Source organism: Prionailurus viverrinus, chromosome B4, assembly GCF_022837055.1.
Source record: "Prionailurus viverrinus isolate Anna chromosome B4, UM_Priviv_1.0, whole genome shotgun sequence".
NCBI lineage: Eukaryota > Metazoa > Chordata > Mammalia > Carnivora > Felidae > Prionailurus > Prionailurus viverrinus.
The window spans coordinates 85,102,285-85,130,262 of record NC_062567.1 but is presented as its reverse complement, the minus strand read 5'-3'; the positions used below and the strand labels follow the sequence as shown (position 1 = coordinate 85,130,262).

Here is a 27,978-nt window from a genome sequence, read left to right as displayed (position 1 = left end):
CCCAAATGTTTTGCTACTACATAAGACTGTTGCCATTTTCCCACTCTCTTATGATAATTGCATCGCTGCCTACTCCCCATTCCCACGGCCAATTCCACATATTTTAAGTTTTTGTTATGGCAGCACTCCACTCTAAATACAAAATTCTATAGGGGCACCTAGGTGGCTCAATCAGTTAAGCATCCGACCTAGGCTCAGGTCATGATCTCAAAGTTTGTGGGTTTGAACCCCACGTCGGGCTCTGTGCTGACTGCCCGGAGCCTGGAGCCTGCTTTGGATTCTGTGTCTCCCCCTCTCTCTCTGCCCGTTCCCTACTTGTGCTCTATCTCTTTCTCTCAAAAAATAAATAAACATTAAAAAAATTAAATATAAAATTCTGTATCAGTCAACTTTTTCTGCCTTGCAAAACACCTCAGATCCTAGTGGCATATGATAATATACATATATTTCTTAGTCATGCCCTTGTGGGTTGGCTGAAGTTTAGCTGATCCTGGCAAGCTCAGCTGGCCTGCAACCTGCAGGGTGGACTAAAGTGTGTTCCACATACATCTCATGCTCCTCAAGCCAGAAGACACTTGAGTCACGTTCTCATGCAAAAAGCAGGTGATGGAGAGAGAAGCCCAACTTTGCAAGCTTAAAATCTGTGGCAGAGAAAGCATATTCCTCCAATAGGGAGAGGTGAAGGGAGGGATCATTTGCTAAAAAAAATCCTTTAATCTACTGTATTACCAGAATGCAGGATAGAGATAAAAGTATGAAAAATCAGAAAGAATGATTAAGACACGTGGAGAGTGGAGAAAACCCAACATATTTCTATTAGGAGTTCCAGAATGAAAAATAAGCAATATTCAAAGTGATAATGCCTACACTTCCCCCTCCCCCTCAAACGACTCAGAAATCTTCAGGTTCAGATTTGGAAATTAAAATGAATTTCATGAAAACAAAATAAAACAAAAAATAATTCTCTATATACACACACACACTCTCTATACACGCACATACATACCCATGCACACAGAAATTACAATGAGTTTGATGGGAATGATAAAAATAAAAAAAATCAATGCACATACATGCATACCTATAAGTACGTAGACCCATTTTCATGAACATAAAAATATGGATCTCATAGAAAATCTTAAATACAAAAAAGAAGATTTCTCTGTTAAAGAAATGCCGTTTAGATGGAAACTTGTCAGTTGCAGTATGTGCAAGGAGACATTGGAATAATATCTTCAAAGTGCTGAGGGAAAAATTAAAACCAACTCAAAATTCTGTACTCAGTTAAACTATTCAAGATGAAGGGAAATAAAGAGATTTATAGGAAAGGATTGAATTTACAACATACTGACTTCTCGCAGTTTCTCACACAATGTACTTCAGGAAGATGAAATTTGAACCTAGAAGTGAGAGGAATATAAGGAGCACTGGTGAGCGAGGAAATAAAAACAATACATTAGACTGACTTGAGGGAGGGGTGTTTTAAAAAGAAGTTGTTTGAATGAACCTTAGGACTTCATGCTAAGTGAAAAAGGCCAGTTACAAAAAGACATATATACTATAGGATTCCACGTACACAAGGTGCCTAGTGTGGTCAAATTCATAGAGACAGAAAATGTACTGGTAGTTGCAAAAGGCGGGGGAAAGCAGGGAATGAGGATTTGCTGTTTAATTAGTATAGAGTTTTAATTTTATAAGATGAAAAGAGTTCTGGAGATTGGGTACATAATGATGTGAATGTATGTAACATTACTGAACTGTACACTAAAAAATGGTTAAGATAGTAGATTTTTGGTGTATATTTTACCACAGTTAAAATTAAGAAAAAAAAGAAGTTGAAGCGAAATAATTTTAACAAATACAATAAATGACAGAAGTATAGAAATATCAATTAACTTTAGACATTTTTAAGGCAACTATGTTAAAGATTTAAGAGTCACTATTTAAAAAAAAAAAAAAAAGAAAAAGAATGGAGCGCCCGGGTGGCTGAGTTAGTTGAACATCCGATTCTTGACTTTGGCTCAGGTCATGTTCTCACGGTCTCTCTCCCTCTGTCTCTGTCCCTCCCCCGTGCTCTCTTTCTCTCAAAAGAAAGAAAGTAAACATTTAAAAAAAAAAAAGGAAAGGAAAACGAACAATTTCCAAATGAGTAGAAGAGGGGAAAATAATACAGTAAATTAAGCCAATCCAGTAGAAGGCAGATGAAGACAACAATGATAACAATAATAGCAAATGGGGGCAGGGGGGTGGGAGGGAAAGCAATGGAAAGCATAGCATATAGAAAACATAACATATCTACAATAGTAGAAATAAGGTCAAATGCAATTGCAATACATGTGAGTAGACTAATTTGACTTGTTAAAAAACAGGTTCTTATACCTAAAAACAAAAACAAAAAAAGCAGCTTTAAGCTATTTTATCATAAGAGGTACTTAAAACACAAAGACATACAGAAACGTTGAATGTAAAAGGATGAAAAATAACATGGCAGAAAAATATCAAGGAAAGTTGGTTTTGCTGACATATCAAAATCTGTTTTGAGTTATCATGTTATTAATTAAATATCAATTAATGTGGACTCTGAAGCAAACAAAACAAAACAAAACCTTATTAGAAAAAGACACTGTCAAATGATGAAAAGAATGGCTTATAAGGAAAATGTAACGTCTCGAATCTTTTTGTATCTGAATGCATCACCTCAAAGTATATAACATGGAAAGGCTCAAGAATTATATATAGAAATTGAGAAACTTTAAAAAAGCTTGATAGATCAAGCAAAAATCCTTAAAGATATAGAAAATTAGGACAACATAATCAGATTCTTCTGCCCAACTAGAGAATACAGATTATTTCAAACAAGGATAAAACATTCATAAAAATTGCAGTTTGAAGTGGTAAAAATTTTTAAAAATGTATCAAACAATCCATGTTGTAAAGATCTCCATTTCTGTACAAAATTAGAAATCTTTAAGAAAAAAATGTTGTTCCAAAGTCCTTTGTGTTTGAAAAATGAAACTAAATAGCTCATGGCTAAAATAAATCATAATTGGAAATTATATAAGATTGATAAAGGAATGACAATGAAAATAATTTGGTGCTAAAAGAGAACCAAGGGTGACATTTAAGGTCTTTCATGTATATACAAGAAAAAATGAAAATTAGTGAGCTAAAATTTTATTTTAAGATGTTGGGAAAAACACAACAGAATAAGCCACAGAAGTAAATAAAATAGAAAACAGAAACAAGGGACGCTAGGGTGACTCAGTTGGTTAAGCGCCAACTTCAGCTCAGGTCATGATCTCCCCGTTTGTGAGCCCCTCACTGGGATGTCAGCTGTCAGCACAGAGCCCAATTCAGATCCTCTGTCCTGCTGTCTCTCTGACCCTTCCCCTCTAGCACTCTCTTCTCTCAAAAATAAATAAATATTAAAAAAAAAAAAGAAAGAAACAGGAGCGCCTGTGTGGCTCAGTCAGTTGAGCATCCAACTTCGGCTCAGGTCGTGATCTCACGGTTCATGGGTTCGAGCTGCACATCAGGCTCTGTGCTGACAGCCCAGAGCCTGGCTCCTGCTTCAGGTTCTGTGTCTCCCCCTCTCTCTGCCCCTCCCCGGCTCATGTTCTGTCTCTGTCTCTCGAAAATAAACAAACATTAAAAAGAATTTAAAAAAAAGAAACAAAAAGAAGGATCCCCCAAAGCCAAAAGCTGGTCTTTGAAGAGGCAGGGATATTTGATAAAATGAGTAGAATATTGCCCATGCACAGTGACTGTTAAAGATAATGGCTGTGCTGATTGACAGGAGAGTGCTACTGAGCCATCATTTCAGATTTCTGCATTTTCCCAGGTTATTTCGTTTTTGCTTGCTCCAGTCCCTGGCATTTAACCACACAATGAAATAGACAATCATTCCATAAGTGGTAGCCTTCACAAGTAACCATGAGTGTATATTGTTGCTTGGTTTAATCGACTGCATAGTATTTTTAAAAAATTACATCATCTACTTGATAAACTGAAATGGCTATGGGGCTTCATTCCATCCTAAAGGTACATGATATGCATTTATAAATATGTAATTAGGCAGTTCTTAAAGCCAAATTTGCTAGTGCTACATTGCATGTCCAGCATCATAAGTACTAAAGCTTCTCCCTGCTGCGCTTCCTATATCAATATTACTAAGTGGAGCAGCTTGACTTTGAAACGTAGTCGCTATACGAAATATGTAATGGAAAACTTGCATCTTGATAGTCCTTTTTATGCAAGTCTTCGTAACTAAAGGTGTTTTCATTTTCTCCCTCCCTCCCTCCCTCTCTCTCTCTTTCTTTGTCTTAGAAAGAGAGAGTGCAAATGCGGGAAGGGGAGAAAGAGAGTGGGAAAGAGAATCCTAAGCAGGTTCCATGCCCAGCATGGAGCCTTATGTGGGGCTGGAATCCTTTGTGGGGCTCAATCCCATGACCCTGAGATAGTGACCTGAACCTAATCCAAGAGTCGGACCCTTAACTGACTGAGGCTCTCATTTTCTTAACTAACATTTTAGTAACTTAACAGGTGCCCCTCATTTCTTCACTTTCTTAACTATCTTAATATTTAAAATCTTAATAACTTAGGTTAAAATCTTAGTAGTTTAGCCTATAGGTTTCAACACAAATTTTATGTTAAACACATATTTCATATCTACTTTTCAGGTTAGAACTCATTTCAAAGTCCTTTTTATAAAACTTTTTTTTTTCTAATGTGTATTTATATTTGAGAGAGAGAGAGACAGAGCGTGAGCAGGGGAGGGGCAGAGAGAGAGGGAGACACAGGATCCCAAGCAGGCTCCAGGCTCTGAGCTGTCAGCACAGAGCCTGATGAGGTGGCTCAAACTCACAAACCATGAGATTATGACCTGAGCTGAAGTCGGATGCTTAACTGACTGAGCCACCCAGGCACCCCTCAAAGTCCTTTTAAACGAATCCAACTTTTGGCCAGAAAGGTGGGAAGAAAATTTTTGATGAGAATTTTACAAGCTGGTTAGTTCCTATTACTTGTAGATTGTGTTCTTATAAGGCATGTAAATTTCAATCTCTGTGAACTTTACTTTGGTCAAAGTACTATATTTTCTCAGAACAAGAAGACTCTGCTTTGTAGATGCAGTCACAGACTGTATATGTGTGACATTAAATATTAAAATTGGAAATATTTAAAAAGTGCAGGAAATTACACAAAGTGATAAAACATACACCTGTGAAACGAGCACACAATACTCAATAGTTCACATTTTGTCATATTTGCTTTATCTTTTTATAACATAGTGACTAAAACAGTAAGGATAAATTGAAGTCTTTGTTCCCCCAATTCAGTCCAATTTCCTTTCCCCTTTTCCATAAATTTAATGTGTGTCCTTCCATTCAAATTTTATGGTTTTATACACATTATAGTATCAGACAAAATATATAGTATTGTTTTATGTTTTAAACCTTACTTAAATGAATTCACCCTGCATAAATCACTTTTCAACTCCTTTTTTTCAACAGCATTGTTTTTCATGTGTATATATATATATATATATATATATATATATATACACACACACACACACACACACACACGCATATATATATATATATATATATATATTTATATAAAGTTAGTGCATTGCTTTTACTTGCTATATAATATTTTGTCCTTCAAATATACCACATTTTATTTATTTATTCTCCTAGTGGACATTTCAATTTGGGCTAATATTTTACTTTTACAAACAAGTCTGAAATGAACATCCTTACATTCATCCCCTTGTAAACACGTATGAGAGTTTCTATAGAGTGTGTATCTAGAAATACAAATGTTGACATATGCAAAATGTTCATGTTAACATCTATGTCCTTTCTTTACTTCTTGCCAAAGTATTCTACTCAAATAGCTTAAAATTCAGTAGACATTATAAAGAATATATCATAAAAATTAAAGTCTCTTTTTCTACCTTCTCTCATGTTCCTCCCTGGAAGCCACCACTTTCAATTATTTTAAAAGTTGACTTTGGTGTTTACCTCCATTAAACATAATATGCTTATACTGGTATTGCCTGATTATTAATCATAGACATCTATAGTCTTTCTGCTTTGGGACGTAAAGACTTAAGCTAATTTATAGCTTCTAACTCCTTCCTTCTATTCTTTTACACATTCTATATCACAATTTTTGATTATTAAATCTCTATCTTGTGTCTGCATCTTTTGACTATGTGAATATTGATCGCTGATGAGTCAGGTGTTTACTATCTTGTTCTTTTTTTTTCTTTTTCTGAAGTTGATAACTGCTTTATTTTTCATTTTCATTCATTGAATTTCTTTGGAAATTTGACTAAACTTTTCCCATGGTTTCAAAATCTCCTTAAAATATATCTCAATATCATCTTCATCAGGTGTGAACTTTAAGTTTATTTGTTCTAATTTCCCTCTTAGGAACATCAACACTGGACATATGTGATGTCCTGCCAGTCTTAATAGGTTGGTGTCTCTCCTTGATGTTCACTGTTGTCTTGGAACTTCCCGTTGTCACAATTTTTGGAATTCTCATTGCTTTACTTGGTCTTCTTTCTGGATCTGGACAGAGAAGAGAGAGGAGAGCGGTCTTATTGCTCAGTATGAACTCTTTCACCACCTTCCCCTATGTCTGATAACCTTCAGACTGGCACCTCTGTATTTCAAGAACAAGCATGTGTTTTCCTATGGGGATGGGGACAGGACGGTTGCTTGGCTTTCTTGAAGATGAAAACTTGGGAGTCTAATTACTAACCGTGTCATCTTACAAACAATCCCTGTGTTATCAGTCCCTTCTCTGCATCACTGCCTTCCATTCCCAAGTCCTTGTACGGTTCTGAGGGCTAAGGCAGCTTGTTTCCCTTTGCTTTTCCCAGTATAGGCAAAGGTGTACTTTGTGTTTTTGTTTCTTGTTTTCCTTGTTGCTTGAGGTAATTTTCAAACGGGGAGGCAGTTGGAAACATCTTCCTCGCTTCTGCTATGGTACACTATTTCTTCAGAAGATCCAGAAATTAGACTTCCACCGTCCCACTAACTACCATGGTAGCAGTTGCTGGAACCAAATTAGGAAGTTGACTGACACATCACTAACTTGGAAAAAGATCACCTGCGGGGGGAAAATAACTAGTTAAAATTCCTGTATGTCAGGATAAGGACTTCATAGGGAAATTAAATTGAAAAATTAAGAGTAGTCCCTTTTAAAGATGGCAAAGATATTTTTGAGTCCTCTTTTGGAAAATAATGTCAATACAATAAAGAGAAGAAAACTAGGAAACCCACTCCTTATCTTTGATAAAACTAGAAGACGTTTTAAATTCTAAACCACAGTAAATGAAGTCAGAAAGGAAGTGGGCCAGATCTAAGTGCTTACAGTGGAAGTGCACTGTGAGGCAAGTTTACTGTAGGATATGATTCCAATCTAACTTTTACAAATCTATCTTTCATTGTTTTCTTACACATACTTCATGTTTAAAACCAAAATGGACCCTTCAGTTTCCTAGAACGTATCTGTATTTCATATCTTCTTGGTACACAGAAACCCATGCTATTCTGTCCTCACAGAAAAATGGTTCCAACCTTGGCTTGTGTGTGTTGGATAGAGGTGTGGAGAATTAGATATTCGTCTAGTGATCTAGAGTGCACTCAGGATTTAAACCCATGGATCTAGAATGTCCTTATCACCCCTTTTCTCTTCTGCCCTCAGGCTTCTTTGTAGTAAAATTCTACCCAATATTTCTGCTCATCTCAAGGACAACCTCATCTCTTACTGACCTTGTTCACTCTCCATTTCCCTACCTTGTTATTTCTTTTTCCACTGATCCTTTGTAGCTCTTTATTTATATACTTTTTATGGCACGCACTATATTCTTCCACATGGGAGACTTGTATTTACTATTTGTTTTTGTCATCCCTAGGCTGTAAATCCCTGGAAGAATCAAGTCTCTATTCATATTTACATCTTTCAAAGCATTTAGCACAGGGACTTGCATGTAAGTGGGTACTCAATAAACATTTGTTACATTGAATAATTCAAAACCTTTTGATGAGGTGCTTGTTTTTAACTGAGAAAACTGAGATTGGAAGTCTATGGGATGTGATAATAAGGGTGTAATCAGTAGCAGGTCAGATTAGTGAATTCTATGTTTGAGTATATTTGCTATAAAATATTAAAAGCCTGGATAGCTATGATGTTTCTTTTCTTTTGTTATGTTTATTTCTTTTTGAGAGGGAGCACAAGTGGGGGAGGTGCAGACAGAGAGAAAGAGAGAGAGAGGATCCAAAGCGGGGTCTTCACTGACAGCAGAGAACTCAACGTGGGGCTCGAACTCACAAACCATGAGACCATGACCTGAGCTGAAATCTGGCGCTCAAATGACTGAGCCATCTAGGTGCTCCTAGCTATGATGTTTCTAACACAGTAACAGACAAATCTTCAGGAGTTTACATAAGTCTACAATTTCTAATTTCCTATGTCAGAACAACTCTGCAATGAGAGCCACCTTGAATTGTTATAGATCTCCACACCCCAATAATTAGAGAGCCAATTAAGTAGAATTTGCTGACTAAAAAATGACACAATATAGGAAACAGGAGATTATACTGCAATATAGCAAAGCAATAGTACTTATTATTCAAACTGCTTGAATAATAACCAGCCTTTGCCTGGTGAGTCCACTCAGGCTGAAGTTAAGATAAAAAAACTTCCTGAATCTAAGAACTATGGTTGGCCTCTACTGGAGAAAGGCTTGGCTGCTATAATGGCTAAGCTTTTCTTTGATTGGCAGTCAAGAAAAATCAGTCTTACTGCATCAAAAGAAAAATAAGGACAGTTATTGTCCAAATAACAGTCACTGGTATTCTCCATCATTACTGCTTTCTTAACCATTTTTGGTTCTGGGCCCTCAGCTCTCCATCAACATGTGCTACAGAGGGAGTGCCTGTGCCCAGAGATGAATCTGTGTTACTTTACTATTTGGTGCTGATGAAGACCAGAAAAAAATCAGATATACTTCCTCAAGGAGTTTATATAACATGTGCTGTAAGTAGACAGAAATAATTTTTATGGGACACATTTTGTAATGGATGCTGCTTCCCTGGTCCACCTATTCTATGGTGGATGTCAAAATTTGATTAAAATGGTTAAATGATACCTATTCAATTCACTTTTCTATTTATCATAATTCATAAGAGCTTTATTTCAGGATTTAATGATAACAAAAATAATACTGATAGTGGTGATATATTGTAGTTACTTAAAAGCTTATGCGAGCATTATCATTTTAAACAATGGAATAGGGGTGCTTGGGTGGCTCAGTTGACTCAGCATCTGACTCTTGATTTCGGCTCAGGTCATGATCTCATGGTTCATGGGATTGAGCCCTGCATCTGGCTCTGTGCTGACAGCGTGGATGTAGCCTTCTCGGGATTCTCTCTCTCTCTCTCTCTCTCTCTCTCTCCCCCTTCTCCCCCCACTCATGCATGTGCTCTCTCTCTCTCAAAATAAATGAACCTTAAAAAAAAAAACTATGGACTAAGCAACTGCTTAGTGAGTAAACTTATACATATATATGCAACTTAAAACTTTTGAAATAATTTCTGTCTTAAATCTTTAGTGTTATTGACACAAGCATTAGATAACTGTCTCAGTTATCTTTCTTTGTATAACAAACCACTCCAAATTTAGTGGCTTAAAGCAACAACCATTTATTTTACTTATGAATCTGCAATTTGGGAGGGTGCAGTGGGGAGAGCTCATTTCTACTTCATGCAGTATCATCTGGGCTGCCTTGAGTAACTCAAAGGCAGGAGTTTGGAATCACCCGAAGATGCACTCACTCATATATCTGACAGTTGATACTGGCTGTCGTCTGGTACCTTAGGTGGATCATTTACACATAGCTTCTCTATGTGGCTGCTTGGCCTCCTCACAGAGTGATGGCTAGCTTCAAAAAGAGAGCATTTCAAGAAGGCAAGGTAGAATGCATGTCATTTTTATGGCTTAGCTGTGGAAGTCATATAGTATCACTCCCACCATACTCTGTTGGTTGAAGTAATCACAAGTGTCTACTCAGATTCAAGAGAAGGGCTGTTTCTTGATGACAGGAATGTCAATGTCATCTTGTAATAAGACATGTGTAGAAGTGTGTGAAAATTTGAAGATGAGGATCAGTGCGGGACATTTGGGGGCCATTAGCATACTAATATGGCCCAGAGAGTAGATGGGATTGCTTTATTTTTTTTTTTATTTTTTTTTAAACATTTATTTATTTTTGAGACAGAGAGAGACAGAGCATGAACGGGGGAGGGTCAGAGAGAGGGAGACACAGAATCTGAAACAGGCTCCAGGCTCTGAGCTGTCAGCACAGAGCCCGACGCGGGGCTTGAACTCACGGACCGCGAGATCATGACCTGAGCTGAAGTCGGCCGCTTAACCGACTGAGCCACCCAGGCGCCCTGATGGGATTGCTTTAGAAGAGTATACCAGGTGAAAGATGTGGATCAAGAATGAATCCCTAAAACACAACAGTATTTTAAGGGGTGGGCTTTGTGAGATGAGACATATTGTGATGCTAACCCTTGGAAAATACACTTTGCCACGGTGAGGATGGAAATTGAAGAAGCCTAAAGAGCTAAATTGCTCTCCACTCTGTAGATTTAACACTCAGAGAGAAGACTGTGGAAGGAGGAGATGACTGCAATTGACACAGTAGGAGAAAAAAGGAAAGACAGGTCAGTTGCTGTGGAAAGAAAAGCTCTAAGAAAATTGCTGAGGTTTTCAAAGGGAATTAGAAAGAGGTTTTGCTATTCTGTTTTATAAAAATCTACATATTTTTCACTGTCCCTGGAATTGGACTCTTGTTTTTTTGTGATAGCAAAGATACATTCTAGTTGGTTTAAAGGAAGCTAAAAGACAGTGCAAGAATGGCCCAGGATACCCAGTCATATTCAGGATATATATAAATACACCAAGAATACACCTACATTAGGAATGCTCTATACTATAGTTCTGCTGATAACTTCCAAATACACCTCATTGCAGATTAGATTTGCATTTAGATCAATACACATTTAACAGATACTTAAAATGTTCAGACAATGCTAGTTGCCAGGGCTATAAAGATGAATAAAACATAATTTGTCATTCTAAATCTAGTGGGATGACCAGATTTATAGATTAGAAGTTTCGCTTAAAATCCTTAGGGATTGAAGGTTTAACAGGATTCTAGAGTCAATATGCCTAATGCTGGGTAAGCTACGTATCTAAGCCATAGGTTCATCATCTACAAAATGAGAAGGTAATAGTTCCTACCACAGTGAGCTAGGTTGGGAGGGTTAAATAAGATAATGCATGTAAGATACTTAGCACAATGCCCAGCACATGGAAAGTGCTGATAAAATGGACGATTATTATATAATATAGTAAAACTAATAAAGGTTAAGATGTACACAAGAGATGTCCATGAGGACATTGAGGATTGGAGTATTTATAGGGCTGAGATAGTCCATACACAGGCTCAGTACCAGTGAAAATGTGGGGTCATTGTTAAAAATTATTATGAATTAAAGAAGGTGACATCAGAGTATTAAACCAGGTGTGGGAACCTTCTAAGACTGGGGCCTCATGAGATGACATAGGTCATATTCCCATGAAGCTGGTTCTGCCCCCATGGTACCTTTGTGAAAGAAAAAGGCACACTTTTGCCATGCCGCTGTTTGCCCCCACCTGTCCCCTCAACCAGGTACTTTAGCGAAGTGTATAAACTGCACAACTGTACAGAGTAGGATTGGACACTTATCCCAACCAAGAGTTTCAGAGTAGGCTTCTTGGAAGATATGATTAGACTGCTGTCTTGAAAGATAAACAAGGTTTAGCCAAAAAGAAGGATGATATGGAAGATAAACAGAGAGGACAGAGGTAAGAAACATCTTGATATCAGAGCCAAACTACCACACAAATTCTGCACTACCTGAACGTTAATTCAAGGTATGTAATGGGAAAAATAGGTGACAGGAATGTGTTACGAAAGCCTTGTGTCATGGCAAATAGTCTGGGCTTTAACCTGAAGTCAGTGGGGATCCACTGATGGATGTTAAGCATAGGGCCTACGTGTTTGGATCTGGATTTTAGATAGATTGTTAAGGCTTTACCTTAATGGGGGCAAGGCTGGATGGATACAGGAAGAGAAGGTGTTAAGCTGTTGCAATATTCCACGACCAAAAAAGATGAGGACCTTTACTAAAGCAGCAGTAGCAAGGATGCAGTGGAGGAGTGAGATTTGGAAAACATTTAAGAGGTAAAATCGGTACCACTTGATGATTGATCATGAGTGAAAAGTGAAGAAGAGGGATGATTCTTATATGTACATTTTTGTCTTCAGTAACTTGGTGAATAGTGTAATCATTAATTGATTTTTGGAAATATGAGAGGAAGAATGTTTTTGGGTGGGAAAGTGGGATAAATTTAATCTTAGGTTTCCATTGAAGGGTGTAGGTACCACACAGGTGAATTGATATACAAGTCTGAAGATGGGGGTCAATGCTAAAGATCTGGGGGCCATTAATATACTGGTGGTAGTTAAGGTCACGAGAGTGGGTGGAATTGCTAAGAAAGTATATCAAGAGAAAGATGTAGAATCCTAAAACACAACAGCATTTAAAGGAGGGGCGTAGGAAGAAGAATTCATGACTATGAATGGGAAGGGTAGGTCATTCAGGACAAGAAGAAGTAGGAGAGATTCCGGTTTCAGACACCAAGGGATTAGAGGATTCAAGTAATCAGGAGGACTTGCGGTTTGAAGATGGTGGGATAAGTGGTTGGCATTTGTCTTTCCTTTTGCTAAAAATCATCTAAAAGCAACTAGGAGAATGAGAAAATAAAACAACACAAACCAGGAGACTGCTAAAACTCCAGTGCATAAAATGGGTAGAAATGTTAGCAAATCCTTAGAATTTAAGCAAAGATATTTGTAGGAGGGACCAGAGAGAACACATTATTATGAACATCTCCCAAAGAGCCAGAAAAAGAAACTTTTCGAAGTCGATAGGTATAGCCTGGGGAGCAAAATCTAAGTAATTTGTTTGGGAAAGGTGTACATATTGGTTGTGCGAGACCATTGGTAGGGTAAGTTGCTAGAAGTGAGATTGGATCCAAATGCATGAAACTTGGAAATTTTGATAAATTTTGCCAAGTTGTCCTCCAAAGATTTTAAATTCATTGACACACCAGCTAGCAATGTATAAAAATGCCTGCTTCTCTATGCTTTTCCCAAGAGTGTGTTGTTAAACTTCCTGATCTTTGCCAAACTTATAGGTATAAATTGGTATTTTGGCATATCTGTATATATGTTTCTCTTCTTGTGAGAAAGTCTGTGCATCTTTTTATATGGCCAAGAGCCCATGAAATGTCTTTTTAGATTATTCCCCATTTTCCATATTTTCTTTATAATACTGATTTGGAGAAACTTTTACTCCATAAGGAAAATTAATCATCTTCTCATGATTAAGTTGTAATAATTTTCCCCAACTTTCTTCTTTTAAAGAAAACTTTAGTGGGTTTTCCACATTTTTGTTTTTTTGTTTTTTTAAAATAATTGCAGCCAAACTAATCAGTCTTTTCTTTTATGACTTTTCAGTTTGGAAACACACTTAGAAATTCCTCCTTTCAGATCAGGATTTTTTCCACATAATTCTTCAAGTTCCTTTATGATTTATTTAAATTTGAGTTTTTGCTTAATTTTGTTTTTTTTTATTATAAGATGGGAAACATGAATCCCAATCTCGTTATTCTCTAAAAGGCTGCTCATTGTCCCAACACCACTTATTAAATAATCCATCTTCCTGGTACCTACAGTTGTGGTGAGCATAGTGTAATGTGTACAGCTGTCCAATCACTACTTTTACACCTGAAACTAGTAACACTGTGTGTCAACACAACACATTGTGTGTCAGTGTGTAACACTGTGTGTCCTTCAATAAAAAGGAATAATAATTCGTCTTTCTCCAGTGACTTGAAACATCTAAATTCTTGCCATATTTGATTTATTTCTGGATATGCTAGTTCATGTCTTCCACCATTGGTCTACGATGATCTTAGTACTTTAATTAATTGGCTGAACTAATTCCCTTTTAATATTTTTTTCAGAAATGTATTGGATATTACTTGTTTTTTAATCTTAATTTTAATTTAAAAATTGGGGTAAAATATACACACTATAAAATTTAATATTTTAGTCATTTTTAAGTGTACAGTTCAGTGATATTAAGTACATCCCATTGTTGTGCATCCAGAACGTTTTCATCTTCCCAAACTGAAACTCTGGGCCCATTAAATAACAGCTCTCCATTCCTACCTTCCTCTAGCAACTACAATTGTACTTTCTGTGTCTATAATTTAACCACTGTCAGTACCACATGTAGGTGGAATCGCACAGTATTTGTCTTTTTGTGACTAACCTACTTCAATCAGCACAATGTTCTCAAGGTTCAACATTTTGCAGCATGTTTCAGAATTTTGTTTCTTTATAAGGCTGAATATTTCAGTGTGTGTGTGTGTGTGTGTGTGTGTGTGTGTGTGTGTGTGTGTGACATTTTGTTTATGTATTCATCTGTGGTTGGACACTTGGGTTGCTTTTACCTTGCAGCTGTGGTGAATAATGCTGCTGTGAATATGGGTGTACAGATACCTGTTCACGTATTTGTTTTCATCTCTTTTGGGAATATCCTCAGAAGTGAAATTGCTGGATCTTACAGTAGCTATGTTCCATTTTCCAGGAACCACTATACTGTTTTCCACAGTGACTGCACTATTTTACATTCTCTTTTCACTCTGTGGATAATGTTCTTTGATGCATAGAAATTTTCATTTTGATCAAGTCCAATTTATTTTTTTCCCTTTTGTTGTCTGTGCTTTTGGTGTCATATCCAAGAAATTGCCAAACCTAATGTCATAAAGATTTCCCCAATGTTTGCCTCTAAAAGTCTTGTAATTTTAGCTCTTCTATTTAGGTCTTAACCCATTGTGGGTTAATTTTTCTATGTGGTGTAAGGTGAGGGTCCAACTTCATTTTTGTGTGTGTGTGGATATCAGTTTTCCCAGTACCATTTGTTGAAAAGACGGTCCTTTCCTGATTGAATGGTCTCAGTTCCTTTGTCAAAAGTCATTAGATCATATATTACATGTTAAGTTTTGAATATGTAGAGTTTAGAATCAGCTTGCCTAATTAAAAAATCTTAGTATTCTTACTGGAATCACACGAAATTTAAGATCAGCCTAAGGAGAATTTGTATCTTAATAATGTTGAGTCTTCCTAATCAAGAATGTGGTATACTTTTTCATTTGTTTTGTCTTCTTCAAGTCCGTTAATATTGTTTTAAGATAGTCTTTGTGTTGGTGTCACATACTTTTAATACATTCTCAAGTGTTTTTATGTTTTCTGTTGTTATTATAAGTGAGATCTTTTCTTTGTATCTTTTAACTGGTCACATTGTTTTTATATGAAGACTTTCTGAATTCTTTTGTTTTCAGTTCATGGAGGCAAAATGACATCTTTGAATATTTAAATCATTTTTATGATGAAATGTGTGGGTTACAACTTTTATTTATTTTTCAGCATTATTTTCTTGAGAATGTTCTTCATCTACATTAGCTTTTCCTACTCATTTACTCTGGCAGTATCTTTGTACAGATCGTGTACTGGTTCTTTTTTGACTACTCATCTTGAGGGAAGTCAGTTTTTCTAGGGCAAGGTACCTGTGGATACCTCATGTTGGAGCGGAGCTGGGGCCATACTGAGGCTAAATGAAATTTCCTTATGACTCAGGATTTTGTGGTGTGTGTTTTCAAACCTTTACTTTTCTCTACTCAATGGAGATAGGCATCTATGATCAATGGGGTAGGGGTTCTCACAATGCAATATCTCTGTTCAGCCTTCTGTCACAGACACAGACTGCCTCCTAGAATAAGGCTTGCTTGCTTTGATCCTTATTTAGCCCTACTCCATCAATTTATTGAATTCAAATTCTTTGTTTAACATGGTTTAGAAATTTAATCTGGAAATATCCTGCAACATTTTGATTTGTAAGTCTTTATATATTTTGGATACTATATTGAAAATATATTTTCTCCTCTCTATAGCTTTCTTTTTTTTTAATGTTTATTTATTTCAAAAGAGAGAAATAGAGAGTGAGCAGGGGAGGGGCAGAGAGAGAGAGAGAGAGGGAGAAAGAGAATCCCGAGCAGGCTCTGCACTGTCAGTACTGAGCCAGATGCGGGGCTCAAACCCATGAACTGTGAGATAGTGACCTGAGTGGAAACCAAGAGTCCAATGCTTAGCCAATTGAGCCACCCAGGGGCCCCTGTAGCTTCCTTTGTTTTGTTTTGTTTTGTTTTGTTTTGTTTTGTTTTTTAATTAACCCTTTTATGCTGTCATTTAATTCTTCATTTTAATGTATTAGAATTTTTCAATCTTTTATAGTTATAGTTTTTCTTCATCTTGTTTTAAAAAATTCTTTCTCTAAGGCCATAAACATATTCTGTAACATTATTTTCTAAAATCTTTATCATTTTGTCTTTATATTTGCTTCTCTAATCCTCTTGGAATTGATGTTCATAAATGCAGTGAGGGTGAGGCCCAATGTCATTTTCCTCAATTATCTCAGGTCCGCTTAATAAAAGTCTATCCTCTACCCACCAATCCCTCATGCTACTCCTGTCATATATCAAATGTTCATATATGAATAGATTTTTCTTGGTTTTCTGTTGTTTCTTAGTCATTGACCTAATTATTTATCTCTGTGCTACTAACACACAATCGTCGTTATCATATCTTAATAATGAACCTTAGTATTTGTTACCAACTTGGATGCCTACTAAAATAAGCTGGGTGCTCTTTCAATATTTTCAATATTTTTGTATAGTGTATATTAAATAATGCTCATTTAAAAAATAATAAGTTTTTTTTCCAGTGAATTATCTGTGGTCTAAAACTTTATTAAGGCAAATTCTTTTTCATACTGGTCTGTTTTGATCATATTGACTATGAATACTCCCTATTTTTAAAAATATATTTTCAGTGTTTTGTGACTATTCACTTCCCTTTGATATCACCTTTATTGTTACACCTTAGAAAATATTTTCACTAATTTCCAAGTCTTTTAAAATAGTGTAGTTAATATCTGGTTATAACATATAATAGTATTACATGTATATCATAGAAAATATAGAAAAGTATGATAAGGAAAATAAAAATGACCAATATTTCAGCTACTCAGAGAGGATTATTTTGTTAAATATTTTGGTTTCTTTGTTTTCGAACATTTTTTCTCTTACTTCCTCTTTTTCCTTTCTTTCTTAATGGACTTCAGTGTTTATAGCAAGATTTAGATGAAGGACAGAGATTTCCCATATATCCCCTGCTCCTGTACATGCATAGCCTCTTTCATTATCAACACCCCCACTAGAGTGGACACTTGTTAGAACTGATGAGCCTACATTGACACATCATCATCATCCAAAGTCCCTAGTCCACATCAGGGTTCACTCTTGGTATTGTGTATTCTACATGTTTTGACAAATGCATCGTGCAGCCACTATTGCAGTATCATACAGAATAGATCCCCTGGACTGAAAATACTCTTTGCTCTGCCTATTCACCCCTTCCGCCAAGAACCCTTGGCAATCATGATCTTTTCTTTATTTTTTCTTTTACTATCTCCACAGTTTTGCCTTTTTTAAGAATGTCATATAATTGGAATCATACATGGCCTTTTTAGGTTGGCCTTTTTCACTCAGTAATATCCATTTAAATATCCTCCAGGCCTTTTCATGGCTTGATAGCTCATTTATTTTTAGTGCTGAGTAATAGTCCATTATTTATCCACTCACCTACCGAAGGATGTCTTAGTTGCTTTCAAGTTTTGGCAGTTATGAGTCAAGCTTTTATTAACCTCTGCGCTCAGGTTTTTGTGTGGAGATAAGTTTTCAACTCATTTGGATTAGTACCAAGGAGCATAATTGTTGGATTGTATGTTACAAATGTATTTAATTTGGTAAGAAACTGCCAAACAGTCTTTGAAAGTGGTTGTACCGTTTTGCATTCCTGGCAGCAGTGAGTGAGAATTCCTGTTCCTCCATATCCTCTCATGTGGGCATTGTCAGTGTTTTGGACTGGACACTCTAACACGTGTATGGTGGTATCTCATTCTTTCAATCAGGTATTTTTAAAAAATCTTTTATCTTTGTTCTTATATTTCATTTCTCCCTTTGTTAATTTATATTTTTTTCACTAAGTGGGCTCAGTTTTATAATTTCTTTTCAAAATAACTATTAGTGTTTTTCATTGTTGTATCTGTTTTTCTACTTACTTTCCTACGACTCATACTTTGTTCTAGTTTTTAAAAAAAAATTTTTCTTAATGTTTATTCATTTTTGAGAGAGAGAGACAGAGCGTGAGCAGGGAAGGGGCAGAGAGAGGGAGACACAGAATCCGAGGCAGGCTCCAGGCTCTGAGCCATCAGCACAGAGCCCAACGCAGGGCTCGAACTCACAAACTGCAAGATCATGACTTGAGCAGAAGTTGGTCGCTCAACCGACTGAGCCACCCAGACGCCCCTAGTTCTAACTTAATCAGCTTTGTTTGTTTGTTTTTGTTTTTTTTTCTGGGGCAGGGGGCAGTTTGTTTGTGCCTCTAGTTAGCTTTTACCTTTAATAAAGACACTCTGAAATAATTTTCTTTTTGGTGACATTTCAATAATTAGCTATTTTAAAATATTCCATAATTAAAAAATACTCCATAATTTGTCCTAGATTTTTCTACTTTCCTTAAGTATTTTCAGTTTTCATTTCATATTCTCTCTGATCTGCTCATCAGTTGCTCTAAAAAAAATTCCAAGTCTGTATGTTAGCTTGTTGACATCCCTATGAAAAATGGAGACTTAAAGAAATGAGATTTTGCACTGTTTAAAGTTAATATTTAGAATTATTTATTTATTTTAATAACCCATTCAAAAGGAAGACTCACCGTTACAGTTCTGACATGATAGAAGGTGGCAAAGTTTTCATGGACTGGGTGAACTGTGAGGTTATAGTTAGTGATTTAATTATCTTAAGTTTGGTGAACAAATTCAACCCCTCATGAAACATTTTGCTTACAATTTGAAGTGAAAAGTTCTCATTAGCAACTCTCAGATGTTCTAAGTCAACAGTCCTGGGAATTTTACTACTGAAATCAACTTGTGAATATTTTAGAACAACTCTTTGTCCTTGGTATACAGAAATTTAGTTTTATATTGATTTAGATTAAGGGTAGATTTAATTTATTTTGTGGTTACTGTATGTAAATATTCTCTAAACTTCTCCCGTATCTACCAATGCTTTGCATTTCCAAAAGTACTTACGTTAGCAACTTATTTTGTTTTCTATTAAATACAAATAAAATTGTATTTTGTTTATAATTAAATTGGTTTCATTTATAATTTTAACCAAAGCTAATTTTTCATTTTTACACTTCAAATAACCAAATTAATTTCTTTTAGTTATGTGTTTGAATTCTTAGAAGTCAACCTAGGTTCTTATTTTCAGAGCTGGATGTGGAGCATGTTTTAATTCATCAATTTATGGAGATAAAATGTTAATAAGAAGAACTTCTAAATTGTATTTTTAAAAAATGTGTTTTCTTTAAAACTTTTCTTTTACTATGCTCACCTTGACATATTTATTCTTATAAATTAAAATATAATTTTGTCCTCATCTTTTCTCAGTTAGTCCAAATCACAGGTTTCACATATTGCCACTTTAATCCCATCATCTCAAATCTGAAATGCCAAAATGTCTACCTACTTTGCAAGTATGATATTATTGAATGTCCTATGTAAATGTGTAACTGCTTGAAAAAATGTCCTTCAGAATATCTTTGGTAAATAGAAAACGATTCCAATTTAAATGTCCTTTGATATCTACTCTGATTATCATTGCTTTATTGACTTTGTGACTTACAATGAGGAATCAACAAAATATAAAATAGGAAAATAAGTGGCTAGGAACAACTCTTTATCCAAGAATATTCAGAAAATCTATTTGATTCATAGATTTAAGAGTGTACATAGAAAAAGTAGCACTATATTATAGAATATGGAGGAGTATTTGGTATGTTATAGGTAGTAAATACATTTTTACTAAGTGAATGAATGAAATTCAGACTTTTCACAAGTATGGTTTGGGTTAAAATGTTTAGTTCTTTGCTGAATAGCAAATGGTAGTATTTGTTTTTAAAAAAAAATTTTTTTTTAATGTTTATTTTCGAGACAGAGCATGAATGGGGGAGGGTCAGGGAGAGGGAGACACAGAATCCAAAGCAGGCTCCAGGCTCTGAGCTATCAGCACAGAGCCCGACGCGGGGCTCAAACTCACAGACCGTGAGATCATGATCTGAGCCGAAGTCGGACACTTAACCTACTGAGCCATCCAGACGCCCCGCAAATGGTAGTATTTCTTTGGACTAACCTTATTCCTCACTTTAGTAACTTTGGAAGTGAAAGTTTATGCATAGCATTTTAAGGAATGGGAGAGATATGTTAAACACGGGAGGGGAATCTCTTCTACCTTTTCTTTCCTTCCCTCTCTTCCTTTCTTCCACTCTTTGTCTTTATAAATTAGCAATTTAATTCAGATTCACCTAAAACAAAAATCCAGAAGTAAAGCTTCTCTTTCCCTTCTCTTATTTTCATCCATCTAATTCAGTAGAATTTTGGTATGTATTTTTAGGTAGTTTTTTTTTTTTTTTTTTTTTTTTTTTTTTTTTTTTAAAGATTCTCAGATGCAGATTTGTTTGCAAGAAGTTTACTGAAGAATGCCCTTGGAATCAATAGGGATCAAGGGAAGTAAGAATGGCAAGATGGAGCGTTAAACTGTGAGGCAGCTGTGACAATGGCCTTGGCCATCTCCAGGGGAGCTCTGGAATTAGTATACCCCTTCAGAGTTCAACTTTGAAAGGAGTGCTAGACTTTTATACTCTTACATCTAGATTAGTCACTGAAAGTGGGGTGCCCCCAGGAAAAGGGCTTAGTTTTGGGAGAAATGGGTCTCTTGAGCTGACTTAGGAGAAGTCTGACAGAACCCACCTCATAATGATTAGCTCTGGCCCACTGATTACTTGATCTCCCGCGGTCAGGCTCTCTGTCGCCACCAAGGTACAGAAGCACTATAGACAGCTTCTCTCTCACACACACCGTCTCCCTCTCAATAGTGTGTAACTCACTGCTGCAGTTGGCATAGTTTGATCCAGAACCTTAGGGATCTATGCTGTGATTTCAGTGGAGGGACCCGGCATAAATACCACATGATATCCTTTCTTGTCATTGCCACCTTTAATTCTGAAGGGTCTGTCAGATCATATGGCCCAAGCATTACAACCCAAACCTGCGGCAAGTCTCCTTCCTGCTTTGGGTATCGCTCAGACTTTCATGTTACCTGGTAAGTGTGTCAGACTGGTATTTCCTAGTATGTAACATGCTGCTTCTAGAATCCAAAGAGGAATACAAGGCATTATATTTCCTTTCTTTGTGCAGGAAGACACAAGATGCAATTACTTGTTTCTTGATTTAGAAAGAATGTCATAGAGTATCCCAGATCACTTAACACCTACATATTACTTACATGGCATTTCCCTGAATCCTCACAGGGTCTAACTTCCACTCTGTAAGGCATGTTATACCAAGGCCCATTATTTATATGCTACTTCTTGTTTATCCTATCTGATTAGCACAGTACCATCAATACAGCAACCAATGCAATGTTCTACCAAATGACCAGGTCAGGTCTCTTCTAACTATGTTACGTCAGAGAGAAAAAGTATTAACCTAGTTATGGATAAGACTACAAATATACATACATAGCTGCTTCAAGTAAATTAAAACAATTTCTGATCTTTCCGATAGGGATGGAGAAAATGATACTTTCATCAGATCAGTAATGGCATAACAAGCAGCAGAGGCCATGATAATCTGTTCTAGCAGAGAGGCCACATGGGGCCCGCAGGTGCATTTGGGATTACTTTCTAATTGAGGTAATTCTCCAGGATATGTCTATTTTTTGTAGGGTCCAAGCTAGCTAAATAAATGATGAGAACCAGCAGCCATGCATCCTTTAGGTTTTTAAGGGGGGCACTGATCTCTGCTACTCCCTCACCCTCCATCCAGGGATAGAATACTTCATAAAAATTTATAATCTTCAGGGAGGGTAAAGTTTCAGACGATTCTACAGTCTAAGGAACCAATATGAGGGTTCTGCAAGTTACCAGGTATATCCAATATAACTATGCATTTAAGAGCAAGAGAGGTGACCACTGGATGGTCTGTGGATCCACTGTTAGCAGAAACTTGGCCAAGACTCCATTTATTACTTTACTCATATATGCCGGTACTCTAACAGAGGAAACATGATGATGCTTCAGTATCAACTCAAACCCTGTGTCCCAAAGCCCTTGAAATGTTTGAGTATTTTCTTAGCTGAGTAAATGTATTAGGTCAAATCCATCTGGGGAGGGACTAAGGAAATTGTTAACCTATTATCAATAACCCCAAATGTGAACAAGAAGATGGAAACTGCCTTTTGTTGCCTTATTCAGAAACTGGAGGGTATGAGTGTTTTGGGAAAGTTTCAGTCTCCTATGTTCATATACAAAGATATCTTACCTAAAAATAATGATTTAAGTTTATGTCTCTCAAGTGAGAATTCTACAACTTTCTTTCCTTTCTAGACATGTTCCTTTTGTTTTGAATCAGGAGAGTAGGTCTTAGTGCTGAACTTTCCCATCTTCTAGTAAAGGTTTTGACTTTTCACTGTTGAGCAGGATGCTAGCTTGTTATATGTGGCCTTTATTGTGTGAAGGTACATTCCTTCTATAACTCATTTTTTGAGAGTTTTTAATCCTGAAAGGATGTTGAATTTTGCCAAACACATTTTCTGTTTCTATTAAGATGATAATATGATTTTTACCCTTCATTCTGTTAATGTGGTGCATCACATTTATTGATATTCTTCTGTTGTACCATCCTTTCACCCCAGGGATAAATCCATCCTGATTGTGACATATGACCCATTCAATGTGCTGTTGAATTCAGTTGGTTTGTATTTTATTGAGGATTTTTGCATCTACATTCATCAGGCATATTGGCCTGTGATTTTCTTCTCTTGTAGTACCCTCTTTAGCATCAGGGTAATTCTGGCCTCATAAAATGAGCTTACACTGTTCCCTCCTCTTCAATTTTGTGGAATAACTTGAGAAGGATTGGTAGTAATTCTTCAGTGTTTAGTAGAATTCACTAGTGAAGCCATCTTTTCTCTGTTCTCAGCTGCCCCCAGGTGTTCTAATTACACTCATTGCCTCAACACTCTGGGTGAGGTGAGAAGGTAGTAGGCCTTTGGGGGCAGTGCCCTGAAAGCCTGGGGATGCCTTTTCTCTGAGGGAGAAATTACAGGCTGAGTGGATCTCTCTCAGCCTGACCTGGGTGGCTTGAGGGAGGGTCTGACACAGATAAAGTCAAACTGTTTCTGTTACCCACTTCAAAGCAAAATTCTTAATTTTATGATCCCCTGGGGTGTTGCAAATTCTCAACAGGATTCTGGAGGTTGCATAAAAGTATTTTGGCTCAAGAATTGTTGTTTTACCAGTGTCTCTGCTGGGAGACCAGGGCTGGAACTTCCTATTCTATCATCTTGCTGGTATTGCTCAAATGTCTAAATCAGCTCTTCTATTTTATTTTATTTTATTTTATTTTATTTTATTTTATTTTATTTTATTTTATTTTATTTATTTATTTTATTTTTATTTTTAAATGTTTATTTATTTTTGAGAGAGAGGGAGGGAGAGAGAGAGAGCACAATCTGGAGAGGGGCAGAAAGAGAGGGAGACAGAGGATCCAAAAGCAGGCTCTGCCCTATCAGCACAGAGCCCATTGTGGGGCTTGAACTCACAAACCGTGAGATCATGACCTGAGCCGAAGTGGGATGTTTAAATGACTGAGTCACCCAGGTGCCCCTTCATTGTATTTTAGAGAACGACAGAGAAAGAGAGAGAGCGAGCAGAGGAGAGGGGCAGAAGGAGAGATTGAGAGACAGAGAGAGAGAGAGAGAGAGAGAGAGAGAGAGAATCTTAAGCAGTTCCATGCTCAGCATGGAGCCTGATGTGGGGCTCCATCCCACGACCCTGGGATCATGACCTGAGCCGAAACCAATAGTCGGATGCTCAACCCACAGAGTCACCCACGCGTTCTTAAATCAGCTCTTCTTAGCCTGGGGTGCTTGAATGGGTCAGGAATTGCTGGACTCCTTGAAAGAGTTTATGAAAATTTTAGAGAAGTATGTGTTTTCATCAGGTTCTCAATGGCTCTCTGAAAAGTGAGGAGGCCAAACGGTGTTTATGTGCTGGTAGTGGTGTCAACTGGGAATTTGGTTCAACTTCTTTGTGTTTAACAGCTTTTTCAGAATTTTTTTTTTTTTATCTTGGTTCACATTTCTGGGCACCTACTACCCATTTTAATCACTGTTTCCATGGATGGGAACAATCTGAGTTCCAAATAACAAAATTTTGCAAGATATCCCATTTGTTAGTTGCAGCTACCTATAACTGGGATAAAAATAATTGGTTTTAAAGGATTTCAGTGGTTGAGAAACATTTTTATGCTTTAGCTTGGATTATAACTTCTACAAGACCAGAGTATGTATATTTATGAAGCACACTACCACACACAGGAGTACTTAATAGCAACTTGTACTTTAAGTAATTATCAAACAAATTGAACTTACTTAAATTTTCTTTTCTTTCAAAAATTTTTACTTATTTATTTTTGAGAGAGAGAGAGAGAAGGGAGAGAGAGAAACCCAAGCAGGTTCCAAGGCCAGCGTGGAGCCTGACACAGGGCTGAATCTCATGACCATGAGATCATGACCTGAGCCAAAATCAAGAGTGGATGCTCAACCAACTGAGCCACCCAAGTGCCCCTGAACTTAAATTTTCAAGTAATTACCCTTAAAACTAGGCAGATTATCCATAAGCAGAGGGATTTTTCCTCTGAATTCTAAAGTATGGGTTTAGACCTATTCAATCCCTCCTTTCTTGCTCAAATAGGAGGGATTGAAAACTGTTTGGTATATTAGCAGCTACCCAGTCTAAGTCCAGAAGAGAAAGACAGACATTTATAGTGACTCCTGGATATAAACTGATTAGAGAAACGGGGCAAAATTTGTGGTCTTAAAACTTCCTGGGTTGCTGGTATAAATGCTACAGTTACTTCACATCTTGACTATAATTATTTCCACCAAAGAGAACAAAATACATTACTTGTGGCCTGTGTTTTATAAAATTTCATAGTTGCATTAAAAAACCCCCTAGAATATGAGGCAAATATTTCAAGTAGTAATCATTGTTTGAGCTTATTTTGGGGCATCTTCGGCACCCTCATATTAAGTTTTAATCTTCTGTAAATAATTTTTACCTTGGAATTTACATCTCTTGGACTAAATGAGGTATATTTTTTATTCTCAGAATAATGAAATAGTTAAGAAACTTATTGTAGCAGCACAGTTGCAATTTATATTTTTTTCTCTCAAGGGTTGGATTACACCTTTGGTAATTCAGAATGTTGCGTGAATAAAAAAAACAAATGTTTTCAAATATTTCATTTGTATTAGTACTTTTTTGGAGGGATAGAGCATATTACAATCTCAATGATTCTAACAGTCTTTTAAAGGAAACAGTGAGGTCTGTCAAGGAAAGAACTGAAGCTTAGACAATATTTATTTATTTATTTATTTATTTATTTAGCACTATGCCCAATGCAGGGCTTGAATTCATGACCCCAAGATCAAGACCTGAGCTGAGATTAAGAAGATGCATAACTGACCAAGCCACCCAGGCATCCCATAATGTTATTAAGGAGAGAGGAGTAAGGTGACTTTTCCTCTATAGATGTCAGAGGACTTTGGTAGGCTCAGCTATAATACCTTGTCAACTTGCAAAACATCTAATGGTGACAGAGAGTTTTCCTAGAGGATATCCTTGGAGAATTTGAAACTTGATCATAAAAAGGGGGAGACCTTTATTCAAAACCCACAAAGACAAAACTGGAACAGGTACATTGTGAAATAGAGCACTCTGTGAAGCATCTCCTTACAAGCACGTTCTTGGAGAGGCTGTTGAGTTTCCATTGCTGAGTACTGAACGTTATTAAAATGAGAAAGAGATTTTGGGTCTAGGATAGTTTGAAGGAAAACTGAGTGCTTTTGGAAATTTCCTTTCCAATCCTATGAGTTGATGATAAGTATAGATTGAATCTCTTTCTACCCACTTTTTCCTGATTTGCTATATGCCTTGAACCACAAAGGGATAATTATAATTATATTATGATTTTTAACAGTATTTATCACTTGATTACAAGCTTCATAAAATCTGGTGATTTGTTGTGAAGTTAGTGGTTAATAATAAAGTTACTACTAATAAAGCACTGAACTTTGGGAAGAATTTATTTTGAAATGTAAACTGGAAATGTTATCCCTGTAATTGTCCTTTTCACTCACTTGTATTAGCTGTGCTTTGTCAGCAGGAGAGAAAGGACTTACAGGAAAGAAGCCAAGAATTTTGAATAACCCTGGTACATTTATGAGAATGCTTTCTGTCTCACATAAGGAAATAATCAAAATGTGAGAGCCACTGGTCTAATCCATAGCCTTGTACACGTGTGCATGGTGTTAGGGCCAATATTCCAATAGAGATAGGATTTCATAATAGAGGTTGACCCAGAGAACCCAAGCACAAATCCTGAATAATTACAAAAGAAGACCTATTATCATTAAAAATCCTTTTCTTATTATACTCAGAGTTCTATGGCTATATTTTCTAAATTTAAAATTTAATTAATTTTAAAATTAATTAATTAATTTTAAAGAAAGAGAGTGCGTGAGTTGGGTGGGGGGAGTGGCAGAGGGGGAGAGAGAGAGAATCTTAAGCCGGCTCCATGCTCAGCATGGGACCCAAAGTGGGACTTGATCCTAGGACCCTGGGGTTGTGCCCTGAGCTGAAATCAAGAGTCAGACATTCAACCAACTGAGCCACCCCGGTCGCCCCTCTGCTTTTTAAATGTAAAACAAACATATGCTCTATACCTAATCTGCTTTGTCATTCATGTAATTGGATCAATGAGCTAATACCTTCATTTTGTGATGATGTCATCATCTCTGCTTAATTAGATTGTGCTTTCCAAAGGGCAGGTGCTATCTATGTACAATTAAATGTGTAGTGAGTCCACTTAGATGATGATGTTTTAATGTTAGTTCTAATGGATCTCTTGTTGCATGGTGTTCACTTGTGTTTGTCATTACACCTTGGTGGAACTTGATTTCTATAGGTTTCCCATCAGTTGTCTAACTAGAGATTTCGCTGAATACCTCTAATATTGGCAATTCCACTAATTCTTTGTGTGGCTCATTACGCTGTCTAATTAACCTCTACATTAAAAAATGTGTGAAACAAAACCTGAATACGACTCCTCTTATTTTTACTGCCTCCTCACATACAATTAAATTTTATTATCTCATTTCCTTTTACTCCTTTATTTTTTCTAGCATTTTGGAACAGGCACATCTTCAGTTATGCTATTTAAATTTTTCATTTTTAAAGATTTGTCTCCTCAGTTTCATGCACATCTTTCTGTGGTGGGAGTATCTTCTATATGTATAAACGTTACCGTTCAAAGACTCCAGAACCTCTGTCATGATTTATTTTTGTTGCTATAAAGCAACAGTGTATATACACGATCATGCTTGTTTAGAAACATTAGTATTTGCCTGCAGTTGCGCTGTTTTGACACTGGGTGGCCAAAATGTTCAAAAAAATTGAAACTAAAACTTGCCTGGGCAACATTCTGATCCTTTTGGGTGACAGAAATCATTCTCTATCATACTAAAAAG

At 36.5% G+C, this 27,978-nt stretch overlaps 1 protein-coding gene across 6 annotated transcripts in view; it reads left to right on the top strand.

The window, feature by feature from the left end:
- Positions 1-27,978, top strand: part of TAFA2 (TAFA chemokine like family member 2) — a 549,986-nt gene that overhangs the window by 22,031 nt on the left and 499,977 nt on the right. For 2 of the 6 annotated variants that reach the window (XM_047865660.1, XM_047865651.1), the window contains exons 1-3: positions 4,952-5,006; positions 7,934-8,008; positions 8,925-9,057. The gene's annotated coding sequence lies outside the window, so the exon portion shown is untranslated. Of the gene's footprint in view, positions 1-4,919; positions 5,007-7,933; positions 8,009-8,924; positions 9,058-27,978 lie in introns of those variants that run through there. The other 4 variants (XM_047865654.1, XM_047865653.1, XM_047865652.1 and 1 more) reach the window with 3 other exon arrangements.